Source organism: Arachis duranensis, chromosome 9 (assembly GCF_000817695.3).
Source record: "Arachis duranensis cultivar V14167 chromosome 9, aradu.V14167.gnm2.J7QH, whole genome shotgun sequence".
NCBI lineage: Eukaryota > Viridiplantae > Streptophyta > Magnoliopsida > Fabales > Fabaceae > Arachis > Arachis duranensis.
In genome coordinates this window covers 31,278,531-31,290,478 of record NC_029780.3, presented here as the reverse complement: position 1 = coordinate 31,290,478, position 11,948 = coordinate 31,278,531, and the positions used below count along the sequence as shown (strand labels likewise).

Below are 11,948 nucleotides of genomic sequence, written 5' to 3'. Positions count from 1 at the left end.
CTAGCACGTCCTCTACTAGTCCATAAGCCTTTTTCATAGATTTATCTGCCATCTCCAATGAGTATCTGGCAGTATGTACCTCATAGATTCCCAGTCTCTCCATTACAGAGAGTGGCATCATGTTTATCCCTGATCCCAGGTCACACAGAGCTTTTTCAAAGGTCATGGTGCCTATGGTACAGGGTATTAAGAATTTACCAGGATTCTGTTTCTTTTGAGGTAAATTTTGCTGAACCAATGTATTTAGTTCATTGGTGAGCAAGGGAGGCTCTTCCTCCCAAGTCTCATTACCAAATAGCTTGGTATTCAGCTTCATGATTGCTCCTAAATATTAGGCAACTTGCCCTTCAACAATGTCTTCATCCTTTTCAGAAGATGAATAGTCATCAGAGCTCATGAATGGTAAAAGGAGGTCCAAGGGAATCTCTATGGTCTCTGTATGAGCCACAGATTCCCTTGGTTCCTCATTAGGGTATTCTTTACTGATCTTTGGACGTTCCCTGAGGTCTTCCTCATTGGGATTCACGTCCTCCTCCTCCTCTAAGGTTTCGGCCATGTTGATTATATCAATGGCCTTGCACTCTCCTTTAGGATTCTCTTCTGTATTGCTTGGTAGAGTGTTAGGAGGAGTTTCAGTAACCCTTTTACTCAGCTGGCCCACTTGTGCCTCCAAATTTCTAATGGAGGATCTTATTTCAGTTATGAAACTAAGAGTGGCCTTAGATAGACCAGAGACTATGTTTGCTAAGCTAGAAGGATTCTGCTCAAAATGCTCTGTCTGTTGCTGAGATGATGATGGGAAAGGTTTGCTATTGCTAAACCTGTTTCTTCCACCATTGTTATTATTGAAGCATTACTTCTGTTGATCCTTCCATGAAAAATTTAGATGATTTTTCCATGAAGGATTATAGGTGTTGCCAAAGGCTTTACCCATGTAATTCACCTCTGCCATTGCAGGGTTCTCAGGATCATAAGCTTCTTCTTCAGAAGATGCTTCTTTAGCACTGTTGGATGCATTTTGCAATCCATTCAGACTCTGAGAGACCATATTAACTTGTTGGGTCAATATTTTATTCTGAGCCAGTATGGCATTCAGAGCATCAATTTCGAGAACTCCTCTCTTTTGAGGCGTCCCATTACTCACAGAATTTCTCTCAGAGGTATACATGAACTGGTTATTTGCAACCATTTCAATAAGTTTCTGAGCTTCTGCAGGCATTTTCTTTAGGTGAATGGACCCACCTGCAGAGTGGTCCAGTGACATCTTGGAAATTTCAGACAGACCATCATAGAATATATCTAATGTGGTCCATTCTGAAAGCATGTCAGAAGGACACTTTTTGGTCAGTTGCTTGTATCTTTCCCAAGCTTCATAGAGGGACTCACCATCTTTTTGTCTGAAGGTCTGAACATCCACTCTAAGCTTGCTCAGCTTTTGAGGAGGAAAGAACTTGGCTAAGAAAGCCGTGACCAACTTATCCCAAGAGTCCAGGCTATCTCTAGGTTGTGAGTCCAACCATGTTCTAGCTCTGTCTCTTACAGCAAAAGGGAAAAGCATAAGCTTGTAGACTTCATGATCAATTTCATTTGTCTTAACAATATCACAGATCTGCAAGAACTCAGTTAAGAACTGATAAGGGTCTTCTGATGGAAGTCCATGAAACTTGCAGTTCTGTTACAGTAGAGAAACTAATTGAGGCTTTAGCACAAAATTGTTTGCTCCTATGGCAGGGATTGAGATGCTTCTTCCATAGAAGTTGGAAGTTGGTGTAGTAAAATCACCAAGAATCTTCCTTGCATTGTTATTTGGTTCGGCCATAATTGTTTCTTTTGCTGCTTCCTTTTCAAAAATTTCAGTGAGGTCCTCTTCAGAGTTTTGTGCTTTAGCTGCTCTTAGCTTCCTCTTCAGAGTCCTTTTAGGTTCAGCTTCAGCTTCAACAAGTATGCCTTTATCTTTGTTCCTGCTCATATGAAAGAGAAGAAAACAAAGAAAATATAAAATCCTCTATGTCACAGTATAGAGATTCCTTGAGGTGTCAGAGGAAAACAAGAATGGAAGAAGGAGGTAAGAATTCGAACACACAAAGAGAGATGGAGTTCGAATTGACAATGGAGGAGGAATGTTAGTGTTTAAATAGAAAAAGATAAGAGAGGGGGGAGAATTTTTGAAAATAAAAAGAATAAAATTTAAAATAAATTTTTGAAAAATTGGTTGTGGTTTTGAAAAAGATAAGAAATAGTAAAACAAAGAAAAAGTTAATTAGTTAGTTGAAAAAAAGATTTGAAAATTAATTTTGAAAAGATAAGAAGTTTAGAAAAGATTTTTGAAATCAATTTTTTTTAAAAAAAGATATGATTTGAAAAAGGTATGATTAAAAAGATATGATTAAAATTTATTTTGAAAAAGATTTGAAAATGAAATTTTAAAAAGATTTGATTTTTTTTGAAAAAGATATGATTTTGAAAAAGATATGATTGAAAATATTTGACTTGAAAAAGATTTGATTTTGAAAAAAAAAATGAATATTTGAAAAAGATTTGATTTGAAAACAAAATTCCTCTCTTTGTGTCATCATGGCGTTAAACGCCTAGGAGCTGCATGTTTTGGGTGTTTAACGCCCAATTGCTGCATGGTTTGGGTGTTTAAACGCCCAGCCAAGTACCCTGGCTGGCGTTTAAACGCCAGTTTTTCTTCTTCACTGGGCGTTTTGAACGCCCAGCTTTTTCTCTGTAATTCCTCTGCTTTATGTTCTTGGATCTTCATTTTGCTAAATCCTTTATTCAAGAAGATACGTTTTCAATTTTGAAAAATAACAAAATGAGTCAAAACATATAATTCTTGGACCAAAACACAAGATATATGCAAGAACATTATGAACGTCAAGATGAACACCAAGAACAATCTTGAAGATCAAGATGAACATCAAGAACTCAGTTTTCTTAATGAAAGAAAACATGGAGGACACCAAACTTAGAATTTTCTCATGTTTGGGGCATATGAATGCAAGAATGCATATGTAGAACATCATGCAGTGCAAATCAATAAATCATGAAGATCAAACAAGGCAATTCATCAAGAACGACTTGAAGATCATCAAGAACACAATGCATGTGTTTCGAAAATTGCAAGACAATTAATTCAGAATGATTGGCATCTATAGGAACTCAGAATTTAGATAGTGTTATTGATTCTCCTAGTTTAGTACGTTGATTCTTGAACACAGCTACTTTATGAGTCTTGGTCGTGGCCCTAAGCACTTTGTTTTCCAGTATTACCACCGGATAAATAAATGCCACAGACACATAACTGGGTGAACCTTTTCAGATTGTGACTCAGCTTTGCTAGAGTCCCCAGTTAGAGATGTCCAGAGTTCTTAAGCACACTCTTTTTGCTTTGGATCACGACTTTAACCACTCAGTCTCAAGCACATGGTTAGGGACAGCTTGATTTAGCCGCTTAGGCCAGGATTTTATTCCTTTGGGCCCTCTTATCCATTAATGCTCAAAGCCTTGGATCCTTTTTACCCTTGCCTTTTGGTTTTAAGGGCTATTGGCTTTTTCTACTTGCTTTTTCTTTTTCTTTCTTTTCCTTTTTCGCCTCTTTTCTCTTTTCTCTTTTTTTTTTTCGCAAGCCTTGTTATTCACTACTTTTTCTTGCTTCAAGAATCAATTTCATGATTTTTCAGATTATCAATAACATTTTTCTTTGTTCATCATTCTTTCAAGAGCCAACAAATTTAACATTCATAAACTTCACTATAAAAAATATGCACTGTTCAAGCATTCATTTAGAAAACAAAAAGTATTGCCACCACATCAAAGTAATTAAACTAATTTCAAGATAAAATTTGAAATTCATATACTTCTTGTTCTTTTGTAATTAAGAACATTTTTCATTTAAGAGAGGTGAAGGATTCATGGAATTATTCATAGCTTTAAGGCATAGACACTAGACACTAATGATCATGTAATGAAGACACAAACATAGATAACACATAAAGCATAAAAATAAAAAAATAGAAAAATAAGAACAAAGAAATTAAAGAACGAGTCCACCTTAATGATGGCGGCTAGTTCTCCTTCTTGAAGATCCTATGGAGTGCTTGAGCTCCTCAATGTCTCTTCCTTGCCTTTGTTGCTCTTCCCTCATGGCTATTTGATCCTCTCTAATTTCATGGAGAATGATGGAGTGCTCTTAGTGCCCCATCCTTAGTTGCTCCATATTGGAACTCAAATCTCCCAAAGAGGTGTTGAGTTGCTCCCAATAGTTGTTTGGAGGAAATTGCATCCCTTGAGGCATCTCAGGGATTTCTTGATGAGGGACTTCCTCATGCTCTTGTTGGGGTCCATGAGTGGGCTCTCTTATTTGCTCCATCCTCTTTTTAGTGATGGGCTTGTCCTCTTCAATGAGGATGTCTTCCTCTATGACAAGTCTAGCTAAATTGCATAGGTGACTGGTGCACGAAATTGTGATCATCAACAATGGCACCAAAGACTTGGAGCTCTCAAATGTGAATCACACTTTGTCACAACTTCGCACAACTAACCAGCAAGTGCACTGGGTCGTCCAAGTAATACCTTACGTGAGTAAGGGTCGATCCCACGGAGATTGTCGGCTTGAAGCAAGCTATGGTCACCTTGTAAATCTCAGTCAGGTGGATTCAAATGGTTATGGAGTTTTAATAAATAAAAAGATAAATAAACAGAAAATAAAGATAGAGATACTTATGTAATTCATTGGTGGGAATTTCAGATAAGCGTATGGAGATGCTTTGCTCCTCTTGAATCTTTGCTTTCCTACTGCCTTCATCCAATCCTTCATACTCCTTTCCATGGCAAGCTGTATGTTGGGTTTCACCGGCATCAATGGCTACCTCCCATCCTCTCAGTGAAAATGGTCCAAATGCGCTGTCACCGCACGGCTAATCATCTGTCGATTCTCGATCATGTTGGAATAGGATTTACTATCCTTTTGCGTCTGTCACTACGCCCAACACTCGCGAGTTTGAAGCTCGTCACAGTCATCCCTTCCCAGATCCTACTCGGAGTACCACAGACAAGGTTTAGACTTTCCGGATCTCAGGAATGGCCGCCAATAATCCTAGCTTATACCACGAAGACTCCGATCTTTCGGAATGGAGGCTAAGAGATACACGCTCAATCTTAAGTAGAACAGAAGTGGTTGTCAGTCACGCGCTCATGAGTGAGAATAGTGATGAGTGTCACGGATCATCATATTCATCATGTTGAAGTGCAAGCGAATATCTTAGAATACGAATAAGCATGAATTGAATAGAAGAACAATAGTACTTTGCATTAATACTCGAGGAACAGCAGAGCTCCACACCTTAATCTATGGTGTGTAGAAACTCCACCGTTGAAAATACATATGTGAAAATAGGGTAGGCATGGCCGAATGGCTAGCCTCCCAAAACGTGAACAATGGTTCCAAGATTCCAAAGATAGATGAAAATACAATAGTCAAAAGGTCCTATTTATAAGAAAACTAGCTACTAGGGTTTACAGAAATAGGTAAATGATGCAGCAATCTACTTCCGGGCCCACTTGGTGTGTGCTTGGGCTGAGCATTGAGCTTTACATGTGTAGAGACCTCTCTTGGAGTTAAACGCCAGCTTTTATGCCAGTTTGGGTGTTTAACTCCAACTTTTATGCCAGTTCTGGCGTTTTGACTTCAGAATAGGGCAGAAAAGGGGCGTTTGAATGCCAGTTTGCGTCGTCAAAACTCAAGCAAAGTATGGACTATTATATATTGTTGGAAATTCCTGGATGTCTACTTTCCAACGCAATTGAGAGCGCGTCATTTGGAGTTCTGTAGCTGCAGAAAATCCATTTCGAGTGCAGGAAGGTTAGAATCCAACAGCATCAGCAGTCCTTTGTCAGCCTCTGAGTCATATGTTTGCTTAGGTCCCTCAATTTCAGTCAGAAAATACCTGAAATCACAGAAAAACACACAAACTCATAGTAAAGTCCAGAAATATGAATTTTGCATAAAAACTAATAAAAACATCCCAGAAAAGTAGCTAGATCCTACTAAAAACTACGTAAAAACAATGCCAAAAAGCGTATAAATTATCCACTCATCAGTGACAGATGAGATGAGGGAAGGCTAACCTTGCTAAAGTGGAAGGTTTGTCAGCTACCTTGTATAGTTCTAGAGGTATAATCTCATGAACTTCCACTTCCTCTCCAATCATGATGCTATGGATCATGATAACCCGATCTACAGTCACTTCGGATCGGTTGCTATTAAGAATGATGGAGCGTTGGATGAATTCCAACCATCCTCTAGCCACGGGTTTAAGGTCATGCCTTCTCAATTGAACTGGCTTGCCTTTGGAGTCTCTTTTCCACTGAGCTCCTTCCACACATATGTCCATGAGGACTTGGTCCAACCTTTGATCAAAGTTGACCCTTCTAGTGTAGGGGTGTGCATCTCCTTACATCATTGGCAAGTTGAATGCCAACCTTACATTTTTCAAACTGAAATCTAAGTATTTCCCCCGAACCATTGTAAGCCAATTCTTTGGGTTCAGGTTCACACTTTGATCATGGTTCTTGGTGATCCATGCATTAGCATAGAACTCTTGAACCATTAAGATTCTGACTTGTTGAATGGGGTTGGTGAGAACTTCAAAACCTCTTTTTCGAATCTCATGTCGGATCTCCGGATACTCATTCCTTTTGAGCATGAAAGGGACCTCGGGGATCACCTTCTTCTTGGCCACAACTTCATAGAAGTGGTCTTGATGGACCTTGAGATGAATCTCTTCATCTTCCATGACTCGGAGGTGGAAGCTTTTGCCTTTCTTTTCCTCTTTCTAGAGGTTTCTCTGGCCTTAGGTGCCATAAATGGTTATGAAAACACAAAAAGCAATGCTTTTTCCACACCAAACTTAAAAGGTTTGCTCGTCCTCGAGCAAAAGAAGAAAGAAGGACGGAGAAAAAGAAGAAATGGAGGAGATGGAGAGTGGTGAGTGGTTCGGCCAAGAGGGGAAAGAAGTGTTTATGATGTGTGAAAATGAAGGAGGGGTAAAGGGGTAGAAGTGGAGAGAGGGGTAGTTTTCGTGTATTAGGGTTGGGTTTGGGAGGGAAAGTTTTTGAATTGTGAATGGTGGGGTAGGTGGAGTTTTTGGAGAAGAGTGGGTGGATGTGAGTGGTGAAGAGGTGATGGGGAAGAGAGGTAGAGATGATTGGTGAAGGGTATTTGGGGAAGGGTGTTATTGGAATGTGTGAAGAAGAGAGAGTGAGTTGAGGTAGGTGGGGATTCTGTGGGGTCCATAAATCCTGAGGTGTCAAGGATTTCTCATCCCTGCACCATTCTGGCATGTAAACGCCCCCTGAGTGTTAATCCTGGCATTAAACGCCAGATTACTGCCTATTTCTGGCGTTTAATGCCATCTTTTCTTCCCTTTCTGGCATTAAATGCCAGTCTGGTGCCATTTTCTGGCGTTAAACGCCCAGAATGGTACCAGACTGGACGTTTAAGGCCATTCTGGTACCCTTACTGGCGTTTAAACGCCAATAAGCTCCTTCTCTAGGGTGTGCTGTGTTTAATGCTATTTTTGAGTTTGCTTTGATTGTTGCAGTTGTTTTTGTGATTCCACATGATCATCAACCTAAAGAAAACAGAAAATAACAATGGAAAATAGAAATTTAACATAGATAAATAAAAATTGGTTGCCTCCCAATAAGCGCTTCTTTAATGTCAATAGCTTGACAGTGAGCTCTCATGAAGCTTCACAGATGTTCAGAGCATAGTTGGGGCCTCCCAACACCAAACTTAGAGTTTGAATGTGGGGGCTCTGTTTGACTCTATATTGAGAGAAGCTTTTCATGCTTCTTCTCCATGTGTACAGAAGGAGATCCTTGAGCCTTAAACACAAGGTAGTCCTCATTCACTTGAAGGACTAGCTCTCCTCTGTCTACATCAATCACAGCCTTTGTTGTCGCTAGGAAGGGTCTTCCTAAGATGATGGATTCATCATCATCCTTCCCAGTGACCAGGATTATGAAATCAGCAGGGATGTAAAGGCCTTCAACCTTTACCAAGACATCCTCTACAAGTCCATAAGCCTGTTTCTTTGATTTGTCTGCCATCTCTAGTGAGATTCTTGCAGCTTGTACCTTAAAGATTCCCAGTTTCTCCATTACAAAGAGTGGCATGAGGTTTATGCCTGACCCCAGGTTAGTCAGAGCCTTCTCAAAGGTCATGATGCCTATGGTGCAAGGTATTAAGAACCTTCCGGGATCCGGTTTTTTTTGAGGTATTGATGGAGCACAGAAAGTGGTGAATTAAAAATTATTAAATTAATTACGTTGCCAGTATAGTTCTTAACTCACCGAAAATCTGCCTATCAATTTAGAAATATGTCACAGAGAATTTAAATTAAAAATTACTGGGAGTTTGAGTCCCAGGTCGTCTCCCAACGAGTTGCAGGAAAGTGTGCTATTTTATTAATTAGATGTTTCCAAAAAGTTGAGTTAAGTAGATGGAAAATTAAATTGAGGAAATTTGAATAATATAAATAAAAGCCTTGACTGGGAGTTGATTAGTTGGAATCTCTATTATTGATGGAGTGATTTTAGGATTAATTTATAATTAATGGTTGTTCTGTTTAGTTATCCTTTACTAAGTAAAGGAAAGTCAAACAAGTTGGAATGATAGATCTGTTCACGAGTTGCAACCCACTTAGTTCAAAGGGATTGGTGTTAGTGACAAGATAGCAATCCAACAGTTAACCCAATTACAAATTCTCTTTCAATCCTTCCAACTCAAGAGTTCCTTTCAATCAACTCCCCATCAAGTGAGGGGAACTACTCGCTCATTGTAAATAATAAATCCATAACATATGAAAGGGAATTAAAAGAAGACATGATTATTGGAAGGTAAAATGGATTAAAATGAAAGAAATAATTCTTGTATTAAATAATCATAAAAGTATTCAAATGACAAAATTGAACAATGCAAAGAACATGGAAGAAATAAACCAAGTTAAGAGAACGAACTAGAATGACGAAGTCTTGATGAGGAAATAACTCTTCTCAATGTTCCAATGCTAAGACCAATTGAAAATTAAATTCTAAAACCTAAAGAGAAAAACCTAGAGGAGGAGTGAAAACTAGATCTAAAACTGAAAACTGTGTAGAATGAATGTTGTGCTCTATTTCTGCATGTTCTCTGGCTCTAGTCTGCTGTTCCGGGCCGAAAACTGGGTCGAAATCAGGTCCAAAATCGCCCCCCAGCAAATTCTGCAGATTATGCAGATCGCACATGTCACGTGATCGCGTGACCCATGCGGACGCATCACTCGCGCTTTTCCAAGCCACGCGTTTGCGTCATCCACGCTACCGCGTCGCTTGAGCTTTTCCAATCCGCGCGGCCGCGTGAGCCATGCAGCCGCGTCGCTGCGATTTGCTCCCCTTCGTGTGGTCGCGTGAGCCATGCAACCGCGTCACTTCTCACTGGTTATCTCCTCAAATTCTTGTGTTCCTTCCATTTTTGCCAGCTTCTTTTCCAATCTCCCATTCATTCATGCCCTGTAAAGCCTGAAACACTCAACACACAGATCACGGCATCGAATGGAATAAAGGAGAATTAAAAATACATAATTAAAGTCTCTAAGAAGCAGTTTTCAACCTTGTAATAAATTCAGGAAGGAAATCTAAATGCATGCTAATTTAATGAATAAGTGGGTAAGGATCATGATAAAACCACACAATTAAACACAATATAAACCATAAAATAGTGGTTTATCAACCTCTCCACACTTAAACATTAGTATGTTCTCATGCTTAATTGAAGGAGATAAAGTAGACAAGTATGAACATGTAGAAACTCATGAAATGCAATGCAATCCTATATATGTAAATAAATGCAACTATATGATTCTTGCCCACTTGATCAAAAGTAAATAAGCTCTTCGAAAAAATTATAAATCAAATTCCACTAATTCTACCCTTATACAGTAAAACAGATAAAAATTCAAGAGGATAGCCTATGAAAGCAGGGAACATGAAAATTCAAGCATTGAACCCTCACTGATAATGTATGTACGCTCTAATCTCTAGTGTATAGGGTAATTACTCTATCCTTCTCTAATCATGCTTTTTAACTTTTGTTTTTCTCCTAACCAATCAACAACAGTTAATATACCAATGCAAACATCATGAGGTCTTTTCAAGGTTGTAATGGGGCCAAGGTATAGGTAGGGGTATACATATGGTTAAGTGAGCTGATAAATTGAATCTTTAATTAACCCAAGCTTTAACCCAACCTATATATTTTTAATGTAATCTTAAAGTTCATACCTAGCTACCCAGAATTTCCTTTTTTCAATCCATACTCACGTATCACTTTGTATTTTGATTCTATCATACGTGCATTGATCTTTGAATTCTGAATTCAACATTGGGGTAATTTTGTCCCCTTATTTATTCATTTATTTATTTAGTATTTTTTTTGAAAGATTAAAATTATTTTTTATTTTACACATTAAAATAAATATAGCTTATCAATGCACATAGATTTTTTTATTCTTATAGTTTCACATGAGTAGGTATCCAAATTCCCATTAAATTTTCATGACACATTCCCTTAACAACTTTTGTTCCCACAATTTCCCATACCTAACTAGCACACACAATTCTATCTTAAGCTAACCAAAGATTCAATTTGGGATATACAATTGTTTTTCAGCTTAAGGTTAGTAATGTGGTAAAATATAGAACAAATTGTGTGTTCTTTAGCTCAAACATCATGTTCCAAATACAACTCAAGCAATTTTATCATAAAAATTTTGAAAAATTAGTGAAATTTTGTTCCAAAAATAGAGTCTTAGAAGAAACTTATTGTCTTTTCAATCAAGTAGAACATGAATGCAACTATCCTAACCTATGCAAATTATTCTATTCTATAAAAGAAAGAAAATCTAACTAAAATATCCTAATTATTGGTGCTAGAGAAGAGAAATTACCTCCGGAAGTCAGGTACTGACCGACCTCCCCACACTTAAGGCTTTGCACCGTCTTCGATGCCATTTGTCAAGAACAGGGGTGGGCTGGAAGCAGTATCTCCACAATCGGGACCGTCATGGCTCCCTGTGCTGGTAAAAGAAGTGGATTCTGGGGTGTCCGAGTCTTTGCAATCTCCTCTAAGTAGCTCCCTGAGGTGTTTGAGTTGTCGGTTGTTGCGGCGCTCTCTCAACTTAGCTTTGTGTTCTTGCTGATCCAACCTTTTGATTATCTGCTGGAGTAATTCATCAGTTGTAGGTGCTTGTGGGGTTGAAGAAGGATTATCTTCAATTGGAGCAGTAGGAAGACTTGTAGTGGCTGCTGGAAGTCTGAGGTATTTCCCGTTAAGGACATACTGATCATCCCGTGGAAGCACGGCTTTGGTGTCCCCAGCTCTGTAGGAGACTCCGGCTGCTGAGACAAGATCTGAGACCAAGGCGGGAAAAGGTAAATTGCCTGCAATTTGTACGTGTCCCATAGCATTCCGGATATGGCTTGAGAGATTCAGAGGTTGGTATGTAAGGATGCACCATAGTAGAACGGCCATGTCCGCAGTGAAGGAGGACTCGTGAGTGCTCAGAAAGACATAATGGGACATGATCTGTGCCCATACGCGAGCCTCCAAAGTAAATGCTGAAGCCAAGATTCCCTTAGGGTGGGTACGGTGGTATCCGTAGATCCAACGGCTGCCAGGTAATGCGATAACTCCGAGAATGGAGTCCCAGTCAAATTGGTACCTCTGGCGCTTAAGTGCGGCTTCTTGGAAGGCGTCCATTCCTTCTGGAATAGGGGGAAGACTCAGAGCTTGCTGAATGGCCTCTTCTGTAATGGGGACTTGCTTCTGCCGGACATAAACAGACTGTAGGGTTGGCATGTAGAAGTTAGAGTAGAACTCAACTACCCAAGAAAGATTGACC

At 39.1% G+C, this 11,948-nt stretch overlaps 1 non-coding gene across 1 annotated transcript; it reads left to right on the top strand.

Annotated features, from left to right (window-relative positions):
• Positions 1 to 1,318: 1,318 nt before the first annotated feature.
• On the top strand, positions 1,319 to 1,426 carry LOC127741835 (small nucleolar RNA R71). Its single transcript, XR_008003040.1, has one exon. It is a non-coding gene; the product is annotated as a small nucleolar RNA R71 (small nucleolar RNA).
• Positions 1,427 to 11,948: the final 10,522 nt, after the last annotated feature.